The sequence below is a fragment of the Hyla sarda genome, unplaced genomic scaffold (assembly GCF_029499605.1).
Source record: "Hyla sarda isolate aHylSar1 unplaced genomic scaffold, aHylSar1.hap1 scaffold_1133, whole genome shotgun sequence".
NCBI lineage: Eukaryota > Metazoa > Chordata > Amphibia > Anura > Hylidae > Hyla > Hyla sarda.
The window spans coordinates 98,244-118,727 of record NW_026607754.1 but is presented as its reverse complement, the minus strand read 5'-3'; the positions used below and the strand labels follow the sequence as shown (position 1 = coordinate 118,727).

Here is a 20,484-nt window from a genome sequence, read left to right as displayed (position 1 = left end):
CCAGTACACACAGCAGAACCTAAACCCATACCATTATTGCTAAGCAGCAAGACAGGGGCCCATTGCACTCCCACGGGGCCTTTTTAAATGCAATCCATAACCCGGATTTGCCAGGAACCCTTCTTACTCCTCCTACTTGCATGTGACACTGGGCTTAGGATCTGCATAGGAAACACACACACAAGCACACACCTACCTTTGTTGCCTGCAGATGCCTCCTTGGCTGTCCCCAAACGGTATCAAACCAACACCCACGGGAAGCTGTAAGCATAGAGGACATGCCTGCACCCCATTGGACTTACCTGTGTGGGTTAAATCCGGGTTATTTGACAACCTATGGCGGTGATGGTTCTGCTCAGGCAGAGCAGTGCTGATGCTCCTCATAAAGCTGTCGCTGCTGTGAAGGTTCTAGGTGACATCACAAATCCCTATGGTTACATACACAACAAAGCTGGGTTGTTGTTGTTTACACTCTGCAAGGCCTGTGGAAGTGAGTGACATCATAGCACTGTAGTTCTGAGGGTTCAAGATGGATGCAACAATCTCCTGTTGCTTCTATGAAGGCCGTAATAGACGACATCACCAAACAGCTCCATAGTCACATACACAGCAAAGGAGAGATGTTGTTTACACCTAGTGATGTCAGTGGTATTGAGTGACATCACAGCACAGTGCTAAGGCTCCTGGGCCTGGACACAGCAGCGGCTGCAATATCTCAACGGAGAATACGTTTATATCTATGTGTGTGTGTGCGCATATATATATATATATATATATATATATATATATATATATATATATTTCTCCGCCGAAATCACTTTTAAACCCATTTCCACCTTTTTTTCCCTTCTCTTCCTCTTACTTTTTTTTCACGTTTTTTTACGTTTTTCTCCTTTTCGCCTCTTTTCTGGGCGTATTATTCTTCTTTTTCTTCTTTTTTTTCGTCTAATGCATACCCCATCAGTGCAGCAATGCTTATTCAATACCGCCAGCAGATGGAGACACTGGGGGATAATTTTCTAAGGATTTATACTGATTTTTCCTGTCTGAATTTGTCGCACAGAAAGTTGCAGGCCAAATATGTGTGACATTTCTGCGACTTTAGCTTCTAGAGCATTTTTACAACATTATACATAGGTGCTGAATACATAAAAAGCGACTGTTCAGCGACAGACAAGTCGCATCGGCTGAAAGTAGGCCAGAATGTCAGTCCATGTTGGAGCAGGTTTAGATACAGTCTAAAGCATAGATCTCAAAGTCTGTGCACAGAATTTAGCAAGGGCCTCGCACCTTCTGATGCATCAGGTAGGTGCACAATAGCATAGCCTAACCCTCTGTACTTTGGTCTATATTGATGCGGGACATAGACAGCCAGCTGATGACCAATCCATTAGTGCAATGGATGGCTGGAAGCATTTGTCTTTGCCTTTGCAATACCACAGAAGCAATGCATGGTCAATGTACAGCAATGACACACCTGTGTGAACAGCCAGGAGACCCCCCCCCCCCCATGTTATGTTACATAGTTACATAGTTAGTACGGTCGAAAAAAGACATATGTCCATCAAGTTCAACCAGGGAATTAAGGGGTAGGGGTGTGGCGCGATATTGGGGAAGGGATGAGATTTTATATTTCTTCATAAGCATTAATCTTATTTTGTCAATTAGGAACATTCAGCACCCACCCGCTATCAAGGCAGCTGCCTATCATGTCATGCCCTACCTGCACAGGTGTGCTGGCTACTCAAATGATCCAATTAAGGAGGCCATTTAGTCAGCAGCAGCAGAAGTCCTGTGCCTGGACGCTCCAACAGGGGCCAGACACAAGCAGAAGCAGAAGCAGCAGAAGCAGCAGAAGCAGCAGCAGCACCACCTTTTGTTTTTTGGCTGCAGCAGCAGCAAGGCCCACAGGGCTGGCTAGCTGGCTAGCCAGCAAGCAGGTAGCAATGAAAGTAGGAATCTTTCTTTTTAACCCTGTAAGGGGGTGGTGCACTGTACCCGAAGATACTGCCATATCGGGTCAATGCATAGGGCAACGGAAGCAAGCTTCGAAATCGGCCCCCGTTCTCAAAAATCCATTTAATATATGGTCCCCAGATAGGGGACGTATCAGATATTAAACTGATAAGAACAGATTTTTTTTTTTTTTTTAAAGCCGAGGAACGTGCTTTCGATTCACCCAAAGTGCAAGAAAAAGTGCAAACGTGTTACACTAAAAAAAACGTGCACAAAGGATGCGGTCTATCGCAAGCCCTTCTCCGATAGGAGAGAGGCCCCCCAACAAACCTTACCCTTCGCCTCCGGACCAAAAGGTACCTGCGAGGTTCCAGGTTCGATGTCCCTTTTCGCCGAAGCTACTAGGGGACCACAAATGCTCCCGGCATCCCCCTTGGCGTTAGCCAAGGTATCTGCCCGCAGAGCCGATTACGGTAGGTACCCTGCCAAAGCAGGAGTACCCGGGGTGTTTGCAGGGAGGTGCGGAACCTAATGGCCACACACACCTCCCCTAGACCGCCAGGAGGGACACCCAGAAGGGCTACCGCATCCTGACCAATCCTGTGAACACACAACACGCAAAAAGTGACACAGTGAGACAAAAAAAAAAAGAAATAAATAAGTGAATGTGTGCAGATATACTGCCCGGACATCCGGCCGGATCTATAAAAATTTCTCTGATCCTAGCCAGAAGGCCGGGAATCAAGAGGTGAGTGCCACAAGGTGAAGAGATTATGGTGCCCGTGCTTCAACTCAGTGAGCCTATTCTCCCAGTGAGTTTCGGCACCTCGGGGTCACCACTCCCCGAGGCACAAAGTACCTCGGCTCTAGACCCTCTCAGCCTCATGGCGAGACCCGGAGGGAACAGGTCACATCGGGGCAGCCGTCGAGCTGATTCCTCAGAACCAGCCCCGGAAAGCCCTGGTACACCTGCTCCTCCATGCAGCACCCATCCCCACCAGCCCCATACCGGCGTTACTATACACCGGCATGAAAAACTGATAAGAACAGATACTACACTTGATCTTAGCCAAAAGGCCGAGAAGCGATAACCGTGAAAGGGGCGGGCCCAACAAGGTCCCCTTCATGGGCACTATCACTGCTTGCTGTCAGGGAGGCTGCCAGACAATTTTCCATGCACACTCTGGGCTGGGGGGCAGTCAACCACCAGTACACACAGCAGAACCTAAACCCATACCATTATTGCTAAGCAGCAAGACAGGGGCCCATTGCACTCCCACGGGGCCTTTTTAAATGCAATCCATAACCCGGATTTGCCAGGAACCCTTCTTACTCCTCCTACTTGCATGTGACACTGGGCTTAGGATCTGCATAGGAAACACACACACAAGCACACACCTACCTTTGTTGCCTGCAGATGCCTCCTTGGCTGTCCCCAAACGGTATCAAACCAACACCCACGGGAAGCTGTAAGCATAGAGGACATGCCTGCACCCCATTGGACTTACCTGTGTGGGTTAAATCCGGGTTATTTGACAACCTATGGCGGTGATGGTTCTGCTCAGGCAGAGCAGTGCTGATGCTCCTCATAAAGCTGTCGCTGCTGTGAAGGTTCTAGGTGACATCACAAATCCCTATGGTTACATACACAACAAAGCTGGGTTGTTGTTGTTTACACTCTGCAAGGCCTGTGGAAGTGAGTGACATCATAGCACTGTAGTTCTGAGGGTTCAAGATGGATGCAACAATCTCCTGTTGCTTCTATGAAGGCCGTAATAGACGACATCACCAAACAGCTCCATAGTCACATACACAGCAAAGGAGAGATGTTGTTTACACCTAGTGATGTCAGTGGTATTGAGTGACATCACAGCACAGTGCTAAGGCTCCTGGGCCTGGACACAGCAGCGGCTGCAATATCTCAACGGAGAATACGTTTATATCTATGTGTGTGTGTGCGCATATATATATATATATATATATATATATATATATATATATATATATATATATATATATATTTCTCCGCCGAAATCACTTTTAAACCCATTTCCACCTTTTTTTCCCTTCTCTTCCTCTTACTTTTTTTTCACGTTTTTTTACGTTTTTCTCCTTTTCGCCTCTTTTCTGGGCGTATTATTCTTCTTTTTCTTCTTTTTTTTCGTCTAATGCATACCCCATCAGTGCAGCAATGCTTATTCAATACCGCCAGCAGATGGAGACACTGGGGGATAATTTTCTAAGGATTTATACTGATTTTTCCTGTCTGAATTTGTCGCACAGAAAGTTGCAGGCCAAATATGTGTGACATTTCTGCGACTTTAGCTTCTAGAGCATTTTTACAACATTATACATAGGTGCTGAATACATAAAAAGCGACTGTTCAGCGACAGACAAGTCGCATCGGCTGAAAGTAGGCCAGAATGTCAGTCCATGTTGGAGCAGGTTTAGATACAGTCTAAAGCATAGATCTCAAAGTCTGTGCACAGAATTTAGCAAGGGCCTCGCACCTTCTGATGCATCAGGTAGGTGCACAATAGCATAGCCTAACCCTCTGTACTTTGGTCTATATTGATGCGGGACATAGACAGCCAGCTGATGACCAATCCATTAGTGCAATGGATGGCTGGAAGCATTTGTCTTTGCCTTTGCAATACCACAGAAGCAATGCATGGTCAATGTACAGCAATGACACACCTGTGTGAACAGCCAGGAGACCCCCCCCCCCCCCATGTTATGTTACATAGTTACATAGTTAGTACGGTCGAAAAAAGACATATGTCCATCAAGTTCAACCAGGGAATTAAGGGGTAGGGGTGTGGCGCGATATTGGGGAAGGGATGAGATTTTATATTTCTTCATAAGCATTAATCTTATTTTGTCAATTAGGAACATTCAGCACCCACCCGCTATCAAGGCAGCTGCCTATCATGTCATGCCCTACCTGCACAGGTGTGCTGGCTACTCAAATGATCCAATTAAGGAGGCCATTTAGTCAGCAGCAGCAGAAGTCCTGTGCCTGGACGCTCCAACAGGGGCCAGACACAAGCAGAAGCAGAAGCAGCAGAAGCAGCAGCAGCACCACCTTTTGTTTTTTGGCTGCAGCAGCAGCAAGGCCCACAGGGCTGGCTAGCTGGCTAGCCAGCAAGCAGGTAGCAATGAAAGTAGGAATCTTTCTTTTTAACCCTGTAAGGGGGTGGTGCACTGTACCCGAAGATACTGCCATATCGGGTCAATGCATAGGGCGACGGAAGCAAGCTTCGAAATCGGCCCCCGTTCTCAAAAATCCATTTAATATATGGTCCCCAGATAGGGGACGTATCAGATATTAAACTGATAAGAACAGATACTGCACTTGATCTTAGCCAAAAGGCCGAGAAGCGATAACCGTGAAAGGGGCGGGCCCAACAAGGTCCCCTTCATGGGCACTATCACTGCTTGCTGTCAGGGAGGCTGCCAGACAATTTTCCATGCACACTCTGGGCTGGGGGGCAGTCAACCACCAGTACACACAGCAGAACCTAAACCCATACCATTATTGCTAAGCAGCAAGACAGGGGCCCATTGCACTCCCACGGGGCCTTTTTAAATGCAATCCATAACCCGGATTTGCCAGGAACCCTTCTTACTCCTCCTACTTGCATGTGACACTGGGCTTAGGATCTGCATAGGAAACACACACACAAGCACACACCTACCTTTGTTGCCTGCAGATGCCTCCTTGGCTGTCCCCAAACGGTATCAAACCAACACCCACGGGAAGCTGTAAGCATAGAGGACATGCCTGCACCCCATTGGACTTACCTGTGTGGGTTAAATCCGGGTTATTTGACAACCTATGGCGGTGATGGTTCTGCTCAGGCAGAGCAGTGCTGATGCTCCTCATAAAGCTGTCGCTGCTGTGAAGGTTCTAGGTGACATCACAAATCCCTATGGTTACATACACAACAAAGCTGGGTTGTTGTTGTTTACACTCTGCAAGGCCTGTGGAAGTGAGTGACATCATAGCACTGTAGTTCTGAGGGTTCAAGATGGATGCAACAATCTCCTGTTGCTTCTATGAAGGCCGTAATAGACGACATCACCAAACAGCTCCATAGTCACATACACAGCAAAGGAGAGATGTTGTTTACACCTAGTGATGTCAGTGGTATTGAGTGACATCACAGCACAGTGCTAAGGCTCCTGGGCCTGGACACAGCAGCGGCTGCAATATCTCAACGGAGAATACGTTTATATCTATGTGTGTGTGTGCGCATATATATATATATATATATATATATATATATATATATATATATATATTTCTCCGCCGAAATCACTTTTAAACCCATTTCCACCTTTTTTTCCCTTCTCTTCATCTTACTTTTTTTTCACGTTTTTTTACGTTTTTCTCCTTTTCGCCTCTTTTCTGGGCGTATTATTCTTCTTTTTCTTCTTTTTTTTCGTCTAATGCATACCCCATCAGTGCAGCAATGCTTATTCAATACCGCCAGCAGATGGAGACACTGGGGGATAATTTTCTAAGGATTTATACTGATTTTTCCTGTCTGAATTTGTCGCACAGAAAGTTGCAGGCCAAATATGTGTGACATTTCTGCGACTTTAGCTTCTAGAGCATTTTTACAACATTATACATAGGTGCTGAATACATAAAAAGCGACTGTTCAGCGACAGACAAGTCGCATCGGCTGAAAGTAGGCCAGAATGTCAGTCCATGTTGGAGCAGGTTTAGATACAGTCTAAAGCATAGATCTCAAAGTCTGTGCACAGAATTTAGCAAGGGCCTCGCACCTTCTGATGCATCAGGTAGGTGCACAATAGCATAGCCTAACCCTCTGTACTTTGGTCTATATTGATGCGGGACATAGACAGCCAGCTGATGACCAATCCATTAGTGCAATGGATGGCTGGAAGCATTTGTCTTTGCCTTTGCAATACCACAGAAGCAATGCATGGTCAATGTACAGCAATGACACACCTGTGTGAACAGCCAGGAGACCCCCCCCCCCCCATGTTATGTTACATAGTTACATAGTTAGTACGGTCGAAAAAAGACATATGTCCATCAAGTTCAACCAGGGAATTAAGGGGTAGGGGTGTGGCGCGATATTGGGGAAGGGATGAGATTTTATATTTCTTCATAAGCATTAATCTTATTTTGTCAATTAGGAACATTCAGCACCCACCCGCTATCAAGGCAGCTGCCTATCATGTCATGCCCTACCTGCACAGGTGTGCTGGCTACTCAAATGATCCAATTAAGGAGGCCATTTAGTCAGCAGCAGCAGAAGTCCTGTGCCTGGACGCTCCAACAGGGGCCAGACACAAGCAGAAGCAGAAGCAGCAGAAGCAGCAGCAGCACCACCTTTTGTTTTTTGGCTGCAGCAGCAGCAAGGCCCACAGGGCTGGCTAGCTGGCTAGCCAGCAAGCAGGTAGCAATGAAAGTAGGAATCTTTCTTTTTAACCCTGTAAGGGGGTGGTGCACTGTACCCGAAGATACTGCCATATCGGGTCAATGCATAGGGCGACGGAAGCAAGCTTCGAAATCGGCCCCCGTTCTCAAAAATCCATTTAATATATGGTCCCCAGATAGGGGACGTATCAGATATTAAACTGATAAGAACAGATACTGCACTTGATCTTAGCCAAAAGGCCGAGAAGCGATAACCGTGAAAGGGGCGGGCCCAACAAGGTCCCCTTCATGGGCACTATCACTGCTTGCTGTCAGGGAGGCTGCCAGACAATTTTCCATGCACACTCTGGGCTGGGGGGCAGTCAACCACCAGTACACACAGCAGAACCTAAACCCATACCATTATTGCTAAGCAGCAAGACAGGGGCCCATTGCACTCCCACGGGGCCTTTTTAAATGCAATCCATAACCCGGATTTGCCAGGAACCCTTCTTACTCCTCCTACTTGCATGTGACACTGGGCTTAGGATCTGCATAGGAAACACACACACAAGCACACACCTACCTTTGTTGCCTGCAGATGCCTCCTTGGCTGTCCCCAAACGGTATCAAACCAACACCCACGGGAAGCTGTAAGCATAGAGGACATGCCTGCACCCCATTGGACTTACCTGTGTGGGTTAAATCCGGGTTATTTGACAACCTATGGCGGTGATGGTTCTGCTCAGGCAGAGCAGTGCTGATGCTCCTCATAAAGCTGTCGCTGCTGTGAAGGTTCTAGGTGACATCACAAATCCCTATGGTTACATACACAACAAAGCTGGGTTGTTGTTGTTTACACTCTGCAAGGCCTGTGGAAGTGAGTGACATCATAGCACTGTAGTTCTGAGGGTTCAAGATGGATGCAACAATCTCCTGTTGCTTCTATGAAGGCCGTAATAGACGACATCACCAAACAGCTCCATAGTCACATACACAGCAAAGGAGAGATGTTGTTTACACCTAGTGATGTCAGTGGTATTGAGTGACATCACAGCACAGTGCTAAGGCTCCTGGGCCTGGACACAGCAGCGGCTGCAATATCTCAACGGAGAATACGTTTATATCTATGTGTGTGTGTGCGCATATATATATATATATATATATATATATATATATATTTCTCCGCCGAAATCACTTTTAAACCCATTTCCACCTTTTTTTCCCTTCTCTTCCTCTTACTTTTTTTTCACGTTTTTTTACGTTTTTCTCCTTTTCGCCTCTTTTCTGGGCGTATTATTCTTCTTTTTCTTCTTTTTTTTCGTCTAATGCATACCCCATCAGTGCAGCAATGCTTATTCAATACCGCCAGCAGATGGAGACACTGGGGGATAATTTTCTAAGGATTTATACTGATTTTTCCTGTCTGAATTTGTCGCACAGAAAGTTGCAGGCCAAATATGTGTGACATTTCTGCGACTTTAGCTTCTAGAGCATTTTTACAACATTATACATAGGTGCTGAATACATAAAAAGCGACTGTTCAGCGACAGACAAGTCGCATCGGCTGAAAGTAGGCCAGAATGTCAGTCCATGTTGGAGCAGGTTTAGATACAGTCTAAAGCATAGATCTCAAAGTCTGTGCACAGAATTTAGCAAGGGCCTCGCACCTTCTGATGCATCAGGTAGGTGCACAATAGCATAGCCTAACCCTCTGTACTTTGGTCTATATTGATGCGGGACATAGACAGCCAGCTGATGACCAATCCATTAGTGCAATGGATGGCTGGAAGCATTTGTCTTTGCCTTTGCAATACCACAGAAGCAATGCATGGTCAATGTACAGCAATGACACACCTGTGTGAACAGCCAGGAGACCCCCCCCCCCCATGTTATGTTACATAGTTACATAGTTAGTACGGTCGAAAAAAGACATATGTCCATCAAGTTCAACCAGGGAATTAAGGGGTAGGGGTGTGGCGCGATATTGGGGAAGGGATGAGATTTTATATTTCTTCATAAGCATTAATCTTATTTTGTCAATTAGGAACATTCAGCACCCACCCGCTATCAAGGCAGCTGCCTATCATGTCATGCCCTACCTGCACAGGTGTGCTGGCTACTCAAATGATCCAATTAAGGAGGCCATTTAGTCAGCAGCAGCAGAAGTCCTGTGCCTGGACGCTCCAACAGGGGCCAGACACAAGCAGAAGCAGAAGCAGCAGAAGCAGCAGCAGCACCACCTTTTGTTTTTTGGCTGCAGCAGCAGCAAGGCCCACAGGGCTGGCTAGCTGGCTAGCCAGCAAGCAGGTAGCAATGAAAGTAGGAATCTTTCTTTTTAACCCTGTAAGGGGGTGGTGCACTGTACCCGAAGATACTGCCATATCGGGTCAATGCATAGGGCGACGGAAGCAAGCTTCGAAATCGGCCCCCGTTCTCAAAAATCCATTTAATATATGGTCCCCAGATAGGGGACGTATCAGATATTAAACTGATAAGAACAGATACTACACTTGATCTTAGCCAAAAGGCCGAGAAGCGATAACCGTGAAAGGGGCGGGCCCAACAAGGTCCCCTTCATGGGCACTATCACTGCTTGCTGTCAGGGAGGCTGCCAGACAATTTTCCATGCACACTCTGGGCTGGGGGGCAGTCAACCACCAGTACACACAGCAGAACCTAAACCCATACCATTATTGCTAAGCAGCAAGACAGGGGCCCATTGCACTCCCACGGGGCCTTTTTAAATGCAATCCATAACCCGGATTTGCCAGGAACCCTTCTTACTCCTCCTACTTGCATGTGACACTGGGCTTAGGATCTGCATAGGAAACACACACACAAGCACACACCTACCTTTGTTGCCTGCAGATGCCTCCTTGGCTGTCCCCAAACGGTATCAAACCAACACCCACGGGAAGCTGTAAGCATAGAGGACATGCCTGCACCCCATTGGACTTACCTGTGTGGGTTAAATCCGGGTTATTTGACAACCTATGGCGGTGATGGTTCTGCTCAGGCAGAGCAGTGCTGATGCTCCTCATAAAGCTGTCGCTGCTGTGAAGGTTCTAGGTGACATCACAAATCCCTATGGTTACATACACAACAAAGCTGGGTTGTTGTTGTTTACACTCTGCAAGGCCTGTGGAAGTGAGTGACATCATAGCACTGTAGTTCTGAGGGTTCAAGATGGATGCAACAATCTCCTGTTGCTTCTATGAAGGCCGTAATAGACGACATCACCAAACAGCTCCATAGTCACATACACAGCAAAGGAGAGATGTTGTTTACACCTAGTGATGTCAGTGGTATTGAGTGACATCACAGCACAGTGCTAAGGCTCCTGGGCCTGGACACAGCAGCGGCTGCAATATCTCAACGGAGAATACGTTTATATCTATGTGTGTGTGTGCGCATATATATATATATATATATATATATATATATATATATATATATTTCTCCGCCGAAATCACTTTTAAACCCATTTCCACCTTTTTTTCCCTTCTCTTCCTCTTACTTTTTTTTCACGTTTTTTTACGTTTTTCTCCTTTTCGCCTCTTTTCTGGGCGTATTATTCTTCTTTTTCTTCTTTTTTTTCGTCTAATGCATACCCCATCAGTGCAGCAATGCTTATTCAATACCGCCAGCAGATGGAGACACTGGGGGATAATTTTCTAAGGATTTATACTGATTTTTCCTGTCTGAATTTGTCGCACAGAAAGTTGCAGGCCAAATATGTGTGACATTTCTGCGACTTTAGCTTCTAGAGCATTTTTACAACATTATACATAGGTGCTGAATACATAAAAAGCGACTGTTCAGCGACAGACAAGTCGCATCGGCTGAAAGTAGGCCAGAATGTCAGTCCATGTTGGAGCAGGTTTAGATACAGTCTAAAGCATAGATCTCAAAGTCTGTGCACAGAATTTAGCAAGGGCCTCGCACCTTCTGATGCATCAGGTAGGTGCACAATAGCATAGCCTAACCCTCTGTACTTTGGTCTATATTGATGCGGGACATAGACAGCCAGCTGATGACCAATCCATTAGTGCAATGGATGGCTGGAAGCATTTGTCTTTGCCTTTGCAATACCACAGAAGCAATGCATGGTCAATGTACAGCAATGACACACCTGTGTGAACAGCCAGGAGACCCCCCCCCCCATGTTATGTTACATAGTTACATAGTTAGTACGGTCGAAAAAAGACATATGTCCATCAAGTTCAACCAGGGAATTAAGGGGTAGGGGTGTGGCGCGATATTGGGGAAGGGATGAGATTTTATATTTCTTCATAAGCATTAATCTTATTTTGTCAATTAGGAACATTCAGCACCCACCCGCTATCAAGGCAGCTGCCTATCATGTCATGCCCTACCTGCACAGGTGTGCTGGCTACTCAAATGATCCAATTAAGGAGGCCATTTAGTCAGCAGCAGCAGAAGTCCTGTGCCTGGACGCTCCAACAGGGGCCAGACACAAGCAGAAGCAGAAGCAGCAGAAGCAGCAGCAGCACCACCTTTTGTTTTTTGGCTGCAGCAGCAGCAAGGCCCACAGGGCTGGCTAGCTGGCTAGCCAGCAAGCAGGTAGCAATGAAAGTAGGAATCTTTCTTTTTAACCCTGTAAGGGGGTGGTGCACTGTACCCGAAGATACTGCCATATCGGGTCAATGCATAGGGCGACGGAAGCAAGCTTCGAAATCGGCCCCCGTTCTCAAAAATCCATTTAATATATGGTCCCCAGATAGGGGACGTATCAGATATTAAACTGATAAGAACAGATACTACACTTGATCTTAGCCAAAAGGCCGAGAAGCGATAACCGTGAAAGGGGCGGGCCCAACAAGGTCCCCTTCATGGGCACTATCACTGCTTGCTGTCAGGGAGGCTGCCAGACAATTTTCCATGCACACTCTGGGCTGGGGGGCAGTCAACCACCAGTACACACAGCAGAACCTAAACCCATACCATTATTGCTAAGCAGCAAGACAGGGGCCCATTGCACTCCCACGGGGCCTTTTTAAATGCAATCCATAACCCGGATTTGCCAGGAACCCTTCTTACTCCTCCTACTTGCATGTGACACTGGGCTTAGGATCTGCATAGGAAACACACACACAAGCACACACCTACCTTTGTTGCCTGCAGATGCCTCCTTGGCTGTCCCCAAACGGTATCAAACCAACACCCACGGGAAGCTGTAAGCATAGAGGACATGCCTGCACCCCATTGGACTTACCTGTGTGGGTTAAATCCGGGTTATTTGACAACCTATGGCGGTGATGGTTCTGCTCAGGCAGAGCAGTGCTGATGCTCCTCATAAAGCTGTCGCTGCTGTGAAGGTTCTAGGTGACATCACAAATCCCTATGGTTACATACACAACAAAGCTGGGTTGTTGTTGTTTACACTCTGCAAGGCCTGTGGAAGTGAGTGACATCATAGCACTGTAGTTCTGAGGGTTCAAGATGGATGCAACAATCTCCTGTTGCTTCTATGAAGGCCGTAATAGACGACATCACCAAACAGCTCCATAGTCACATACACAGCAAAGGAGAGATGTTGTTTACACCTAGTGATGTCAGTGGTATTGAGTGACATCACAGCACAGTGCTAAGGCTCCTGGGCCTGGACACAGCAGCGGCTGCAATATCTCAACGGAGAATACGTTTATATCTATGTGTGTGTGTGCGCATATATATATATATATATATATATATATATATATATATATATTTCTCCGCCGAAATCACTTTTAAACCCATTTCCACCTTTTTTTCCCTTCTCTTCCTCTTACTTTTTTTTCACGTTTTTTTACGTTTTTCTCCTTTTCGCCTCTTTTCTGGGCGTATTATTCTTCTTTTTCTTCTTTTTTTTCGTCTAATGCATACCCCATCAGTGCAGCAATGCTTATTCAATACCGCCAGCAGATGGAGACACTGGGGGATAATTTTCTAAGGATTTATACTGATTTTTCCTGTCTGAATTTGTCGCACAGAAAGTTGCAGGCCAAATATGTGTGACATTTCTGCGACTTTAGCTTCTAGAGCATTTTTACAACATTATACATAGGTGCTGAATACATAAAAAGCGACTGTTCAGCGACAGACAAGTCGCATCGGCTGAAAGTAGGCCAGAATGTCAGTCCATGTTGGAGCAGGTTTAGATACAGTCTAAAGCATAGATCTCAAAGTCTGTGCACAGAATTTAGCAAGGGCCTCGCACCTTCTGATGCATCAGGTAGGTGCACAATAGCATAGCCTAACCCTCTGTACTTTGGTCTATATTGATGCGGGACATAGACAGCCAGCTGATGACCAATCCATTAGTGCAATGGATGGCTGGAAGCATTTGTCTTTGCCTTTGCAATACCACAGAAGCAATGCATGGTCAATGTACAGCAATGACACACCTGTGTGAACAGCCAGGAGACCCCCCCCCCCCCATGTTATGTTACATAGTTACATAGTTAGTACGGTCGAAAAAAGACATATGTCCATCAAGTTCAACCAGGGAATTAAGGGGTAGGGGTGTGGCGCGATATTGGGGAAGGGATGAGATTTTATATTTCTTCATAAGCATTAATCTTATTTTGTCAATTAGGAACATTCAGCACCCACCCGCTATCAAGGCAGCTGCCTATCATGTCATGCCCTACCTGCACAGGTGTGCTGGCTACTCAAATGATCCAATTAAGGAGGCCATTTAGTCAGCAGCAGCAGAAGTCCTGTGCCTGGACGCTCCAACAGGGGCCAGACACAAGCAGAAGCAGAAGCAGCAGAAGCAGCAGCAGCACCACCTTTTGTTTTTTGGCTGCAGCAGCAGCAAGGCCCACAGGGCTGGCTAGCTGGCTAGCCAGCAAGCAGGTAGCAATGAAAGTAGGAATCTTTCTTTTTAACCCTGTAAGGGGGTGGTGCACTGTACCCGAAGATACTGCCATATCGGGTCAATGCATAGGGCGACGGAAGCAAGCTTCGAAATCGGCCCCCGTTCTCAAAAATCCATTTAATATATGGTCCCCAGATAGGGGACGTATCAGATATTAAACTGATAAGAACAGATACTACACTTGATCTTAGCCAAAAGGCCGAGAAGCGATAACCGTGAAAGGGGCGGGCCCAACAAGGTCCCCTTCATGGGCACTATCACTGCTTGCTGTCAGGGAGGCTGCCAGACAATTTTCCATGCACACTCTGGGCTGGGGGGCAGTCAACCACCAGTACACACAGCAGAACCTAAACCCATACCATTATTGCTAAGCAGCAAGACAGGGGCCCATTGCACTCCCACGGGGCCTTTTTAAATGCAATCCATAACCCGGATTTGCCAGGAACCCTTCTTACTCCTCCTACTTGCATGTGACACTGGGCTTAGGATCTGCATAGGAAACACACACACAAGCACACACCTACCTTTGTTGCCTGCAGATGCCTCCTTGGCTGTCCCCAAACGGTATCAAACCAACACCCACGGGAAGCTGTAAGCATAGAGGACATGCCTGCACCCCATTGGACTTACCTGTGTGGGTTAAATCCGGGTTATTTGACAACCTATGGCGGTGATGGTTCTGCTCAGGCAGAGCAGTGCTGATGCTCCTCATAAAGCTGTCGCTGCTGTGAAGGTTCTAGGTGACATCACAAATCCCTATGGTTACATACACAACAAAGCTGGGTTGTTGTTGTTTACACTCTGCAAGGCCTGTGGAAGTGAGTGACATCATAGCACTGTAGTTCTGAGGGTTCAAGATGGATGCAACAATCTCCTGTTGCTTCTATGAAGGCCGTAATAGACGACATCACCAAACAGCTCCATAGTCACATACACAGCAAAGGAGAGATGTTGTTTACACCTAGTGATGTCAGTGGTATTGAGTGACATCACAGCACAGTGCTAAGGCTCCTGGGCCTGGACACAGCAGCGGCTGCAATATCTCAACGGAGAATACGTTTATATCTATGTGTGTGTGTGCGCATATATATATATATATATATATATATATATATATATATATATATATTTCTCCGCCGAAATCACTTTTAAACCCATTTCCACCTTTTTTTCCCTTTTCTTCCTCTTACTTTTTTTTCACGTTTTTTACGTTTTTCTCCTTTTCGCCTCTTTTCTGGGCGTATTATTCTTCTTTTTCTTCTTTTTTTTCGTCTAATGCATACCCCATCAGTGCAGCAATGCTTATTCAATACCGCCAGCAGATGGAGACACTGGGGGATAATTTTCTAAGGATTTATACTGATTTTTCCTGTCTGAATTTGTCGCACAGAAAGTTGCAGGCCAAATATGTGTGACATTTCTGCGACTTTAGCTTCTAGAGCATTTTTACAACATTATACATAGGTGCTGAATACATAAAAAGCGACTGTTCAGCGACAGACAAGTCGCATCGGCTGAAAGTAGGCCAGAATGTCAGTCCATGTTGGAGCAGGTTTAGATACAGTCTAAAGCATAGATCTCAAAGTCTGTGCACAGAATTTAGCAAGGGCCTCGCACCTTCTGATGCATCAGGTAGGTGCACAATAGCATAGCCTAACCCTCTGTACTTTGGTCTATATTGATGCGGGACATAGACAGCCAGCTGATGACCAATCCATTAGTGCAATGGATGGCTGGAAGCATTTGTCTTTGCCTTTGCAATACCACAGAAGCAATGCATGGTCAATGTACAGCAATGACACACCTGTGTGAACAGCCAGGGGACCCCCCCCCCATGTTATGTTACATAGTTACATAGTTAGTACGGTCGAAAAAAGACATATGTCCATCAAGTTCAACCAGGGAATTAAGGGGTAGGGGTGTGGCGCGATATTGGGGAAGGGATGAGATTTTATATTTCTTCATAAGCATTAATCTTATTTTGTCAATTAGGAACATTCAGCACCCACCCGCTATCAAGGCAGCTGCCTATCATGTCATGCCCTACCTGCACAGGTGTGCTGGCTACTCAAATGATCCAATTAAGGAGGCCATTTAGTCAGCAGCAGCAGAAGTCCTGTGCCTGGACGCTCCAACAGGGGCCAGACACAAGCAGAAGCAGAAGCAGCAGAAGCAGCAGCAGCACCACCTTTTGTTTTTTGGCTGCAGCAGCAGCAAGGCCCACAGGGCTGGCTAGCTGGCTAGCCAGCAAGCAGGTAGCAATGAAAGTAGGAATCTTTCTTTTTAACCCTGTAAGGGGGTGGTGCACTGTACCCGAAGATACTGCCATATCGGGTCAATGCATAGGGCGACGGAAGCAAGCTTCGAAATCGGCCCCCGTTCTCAAAAATCCATTTAATATATGGTCCCCAGATAGGGGACGTATCAGATATTAAACTGATAAGAACAGATACTACACTTGATCTTAGCCAAAAGGCCGAGAAGCGATAACCGTGAAAGGGGCGGGCCCAACAAGGTCCCCTTCATGGGCACTATCACTGCTTGCTGTCAGGGAGGCTGCCAGACAATTTTCCATGCACACTCTGGGCTGGGGGGCAGTCAACCACCAGTACACACAGCAGAACCTAAACCCATACCATTATTGCTAAGCAGCAAGACAGGGGCCCATTGCACTCCCACGGGGCCTTTTTAAATGCAATCCATAACCCGGATTTGCCAGGAACCCTTCTTACTCCTCCTACTTGCATGTGACACTGGGCTTAGGATCTGCATAGGAAACACACACACAAGCACACACCTACCTTTGTTGCCTGCAGATGCCTCCTTGGCTGTCCCCAAACGGTATCAAACCAACACCCACGGGAAGCTGTAAGCATAGAGGACATGCCTGCACCCCATTGGACTTACCTGTGTGGGTTAAATCCGGGTTATTTGACAACCTATGGCGGTGATGGTTCTGCTCAGGCAGAGCAGTGCTGATGCTCCTCATAAAGCTGTCGCTGCTGTGAAGGTTCTAGGTGACATCACAAATCCCTATGGTTACATACACAACAAAGCTGGGTTGTTGTTGTTTACACTCTGCAAGGCCTGTGGAAGTGAGTGACATCATAGCACTGTAGTTCTGAGGGTTCAAGATGGATGCAACAATCTCCTGTTGCTTCTATGAAGGCCGTAATAGACGACATCACCAAACAGCTCCATAGTCACATACACAGCAAAGGAGAGATGTTGTTTACACCTAGTGATGTCAGTGGTATTGAGTGACATCACAGCACAGTGCTAAGGCTCCTGGGCCTGGACACAGCAGCGGCTGCAATATCTCAACGGAGAATACGTTTATATCTATGTGTGTGTGTGCGCATATATATATATATATATATATATATATATATATATATATATATATTTCTCCGCCGAAATCACTTTTAAACCCATTTCCACCTTTTTTTCCCTTCTCTTCCTCTTACTTTTTTTTCACGTTTTTTTACGTTTTTCTCCTTTTCGCCTCTTTTCTGGGCGTATTATTCTTCTTTTTCTTCTTTTTTTTCGTCTAATGCATACCCCATCAGTGCAGCAATGCTTATTCAATACCGCCAGCAGATGGAGACACTGGGGGATAATTTTCTAAGGATTTATACTGATTTTTCCTGTCTGAATTTGTCGCACAGAAAGTTGCAGGCCAAATATGTGTGACATTTCTGCGACTTTAGCTTCTAGAGCATTTTTACAACATTATACATAGGTGCTGAATACATAAAAAGCGACTGTTCAGCGACAGACAAGTCGCATCGGCTGAAAGTAGGCCAGAATGTCAGTCCATGTTGGAGCAGGTTTAGATACAGTCTAAAGCATAGATCTCAAAGTCTGTGCACAGAATTTAGCAAGGGCCTCGCACCTTCTGATGCATCAGGTAGGTGCACAATAGCATAGCCTAACCCTCTGTACTTTGGTCTATATTGATGCGGGACATAGACAGCCAGCTGATGACCAATCCATTAGTGCAATGGATGGCTGGAAGCATTTGTCTTTGCCTTTGCAATACCACAGAAGCAATGCATGGTCAATGTACAGCAATGACACACCTGTGTGAACAGCCAGGAGACCCCCCCCCCCCCATGTTATGTTACATAGTTACATAGTTAGTACGGTCGAAAAAAGACATATGTCCATCAAGTTCAACCAGGGAATTAAGGGGTAGGGGTGTGGCGCGATATTGGGGAAGGGATGAGATTTTATATTTCTTCATAAGCATTAATCTTATTTTGTCAATTAGGAACATTCAGCACCCACCCGCTATCAAGGCAGCTGCCTATCATGTCATGCCCTACCTGCACAGGTGTGCTGGCTACTCAAATGATCCAATTAAGGAGGCCATTTAGTCAGCAGCAGCAGAAGTCCTGTGCCTGGACGCTCCAACAGGGGCCAGACACAAGCAGAAGCAGAAGCAGCAGAAGCAGCAGCAGCACCACCTTTTGTTTTTTGGCTGCAGCAGCAGCAAGGCCCACAGGGCTGGCTAGCTGGCTAGCCAGCAAGCAGGTAGCAATGAAAGTAGGAATCTTTCTTTTTAACCCTGTAAGGGGGTGGTGCACTGTACCCGAAGATACTGCCATATCGGGTCAATGCATAGGGCGACGGAAGCAAGCTTCGAAATCGGCCCCCGTTCTCAAAAATCCATTTAATATATGGTCCCCAGATAGGGGACGTATCAGATATTAAACTGATAAGAACAGATACTACACTTGATCTTAGCCAAAAGGCCGAGAAGCGATAACCGTGAAAGGGGCGGGCCCAACAAGGTCCCCTTCATGGGCACTATCACTGCTTGCTGTCAGGGAGGCTGCCAGACAATTTTCCATGCACACTCTGGGCTGGGGGGCAGTCAACCACCAGAACACACAGCAGAACCTAAACCCATACCATTATTGCTAAGCAGCAAGACAGGGGCCCATTGCACTCCCACGGGGCCTTTTTAAATGCAATCCATAACCCGGATTTGCCAGGAACCCTTCTTACTCCTCCTACTTGCATGTGACACTGGGCTTAGGATCTGCATAGGAAACACACACACAAGCACACACCTACCTTTGTTGCCTGCAGATGCCTCCTTGGCTGTCCCCAAACGGTATCAAACCAACACCCACGGGAAGCTGTAAGCATAGAGGACATGCCTGCACCCCATTGGACTTACCTGTGTGGGTTAAATCCGGGTTATTTGACAACCTATGGCGGTGATGGTTCTGCTCAGGCAGAGCAGTGCTGATGCTCCTCATAAAGCTGTCGCTGCTGTGAAGGTTCTAGGTGACATCACAAATCCCTATGGTTACATACACAACAAAGCTGGGTTGTTGTTGTTTACACTCTGCAAGGCCTGTGGAAGTGAGTGACATCATAGCACTGTAGTTCTGAGGGTTCAAGATGGATGCAACAATCTCCTGTTGCTTCTATGAAGGCCGTAATAGACGACATCACCAAACAGCTCCATAGTCACATACACAGCAAAGGAGAGATGTTGTTTACACCTAGTGATGTCAGTGGTATTGAGTGACATCACAGCACAGTGCTAAGGCTCCTGGGCCTGGACACAGCAGCGGCTGCAATATCTCAACGGAGAATACGTTTATATCTATGTGTGTGTGTGCGCATATATATATATATATATATATATATATATATATATATATATATATATATTTCTCCGCCGAAATCACTTTTAAACCCATTTCCACCTTTTTTTCCCTTCTCTTCCTCTTACTTTTTTTTCACGTTTTTTTACGTTTTTCTCCTTTTCGCCTCTTTTCTGGGCGTATTAGTCTTCTTTTTCTTCTTTTTTTTCGTCTAATGCATACCCCATCAGTGCAGCAATGCTTATTCAATACCGCCAGCAGATGGAGACACTGGGGGATAATTTTCTAAGGATTTATACTGATTTTTCCTGTCTGAATTTGTCGCACAGAAAGTTGCAGGCCAAATATGTGTGACATTTCTGCGACTTTAGCTTCTAGAGCATTTTTACAACATTATACATAGGTGCTGAATACATAAAAAGCGACTGTTCAGCGACAGACAAGTCGCATCGGCTGAAAGTAGGCCAGAATGTCAGTCCATGTTGGAGCAGGTTTAGATACAGTCTAAAGCATAGATCTCAAAGTCTGTGCACAGAATTTAGCAAGGGCCTCGCACCTTCTGATGCATCAGGTAGGTGCACAATAGCATAGCCTAACCCTCTGTACTTTGGTCTATATTGATG

At 46.2% G+C, this 20,484-nt stretch overlaps 7 non-coding genes and 2 pseudogenes across 7 annotated transcripts; all 9 read right to left on the bottom strand.

Annotated features, from left to right (window-relative positions):
• Positions 1-1,982: 1,982 nt before the first annotated feature.
• Positions 1,983-2,160, bottom strand: LOC130301719 (U2 spliceosomal RNA; annotated as a pseudogene).
• Positions 2,161-2,935: 775 nt separating this feature from the next.
• On the bottom strand, positions 2,936-3,045 carry LOC130301670 (U2 spliceosomal RNA; annotated as a pseudogene).
• Positions 3,046-5,150: 2,105 nt separating this feature from the next.
• Positions 5,151-5,341, bottom strand: LOC130301718 (U2 spliceosomal RNA). Its single transcript, XR_008852072.1, has one exon. It is a non-coding gene; the product is annotated as a U2 spliceosomal RNA (small nuclear RNA).
• Positions 5,342-7,433: 2,092 nt separating this feature from the next.
• On the bottom strand, positions 7,434-7,624 carry LOC130301717 (U2 spliceosomal RNA). The gene has a single exon (XR_008852071.1). It is a non-coding gene; the product is annotated as a U2 spliceosomal RNA (small nuclear RNA).
• A 2,079-nt stretch (positions 7,625-9,703) lies between these two features.
• Positions 9,704-9,894, bottom strand: LOC130301711 (U2 spliceosomal RNA). The gene has a single exon (XR_008852065.1). It is a non-coding gene; the product is annotated as a U2 spliceosomal RNA (small nuclear RNA).
• Positions 9,895-11,980: 2,086 nt separating this feature from the next.
• LOC130301710 (U2 spliceosomal RNA) lies at positions 11,981-12,171 on the bottom strand. The gene has a single exon (XR_008852064.1). It is a non-coding gene; the product is annotated as a U2 spliceosomal RNA (small nuclear RNA).
• A 2,086-nt stretch (positions 12,172-14,257) lies between these two features.
• On the bottom strand, positions 14,258-14,448 carry LOC130301709 (U2 spliceosomal RNA). The gene has a single exon (XR_008852063.1). It is a non-coding gene; the product is annotated as a U2 spliceosomal RNA (small nuclear RNA).
• Positions 14,449-16,534: 2,086 nt separating this feature from the next.
• LOC130301708 (U2 spliceosomal RNA) lies at positions 16,535-16,725 on the bottom strand. Its single transcript, XR_008852062.1, has one exon. It is a non-coding gene; the product is annotated as a U2 spliceosomal RNA (small nuclear RNA).
• A 2,090-nt stretch (positions 16,726-18,815) lies between these two features.
• On the bottom strand, positions 18,816-19,006 carry LOC130301707 (U2 spliceosomal RNA). Its single transcript, XR_008852061.1, has one exon. It is a non-coding gene; the product is annotated as a U2 spliceosomal RNA (small nuclear RNA).
• Between the last annotated feature and the right edge of the window lie 1,478 nt (positions 19,007-20,484).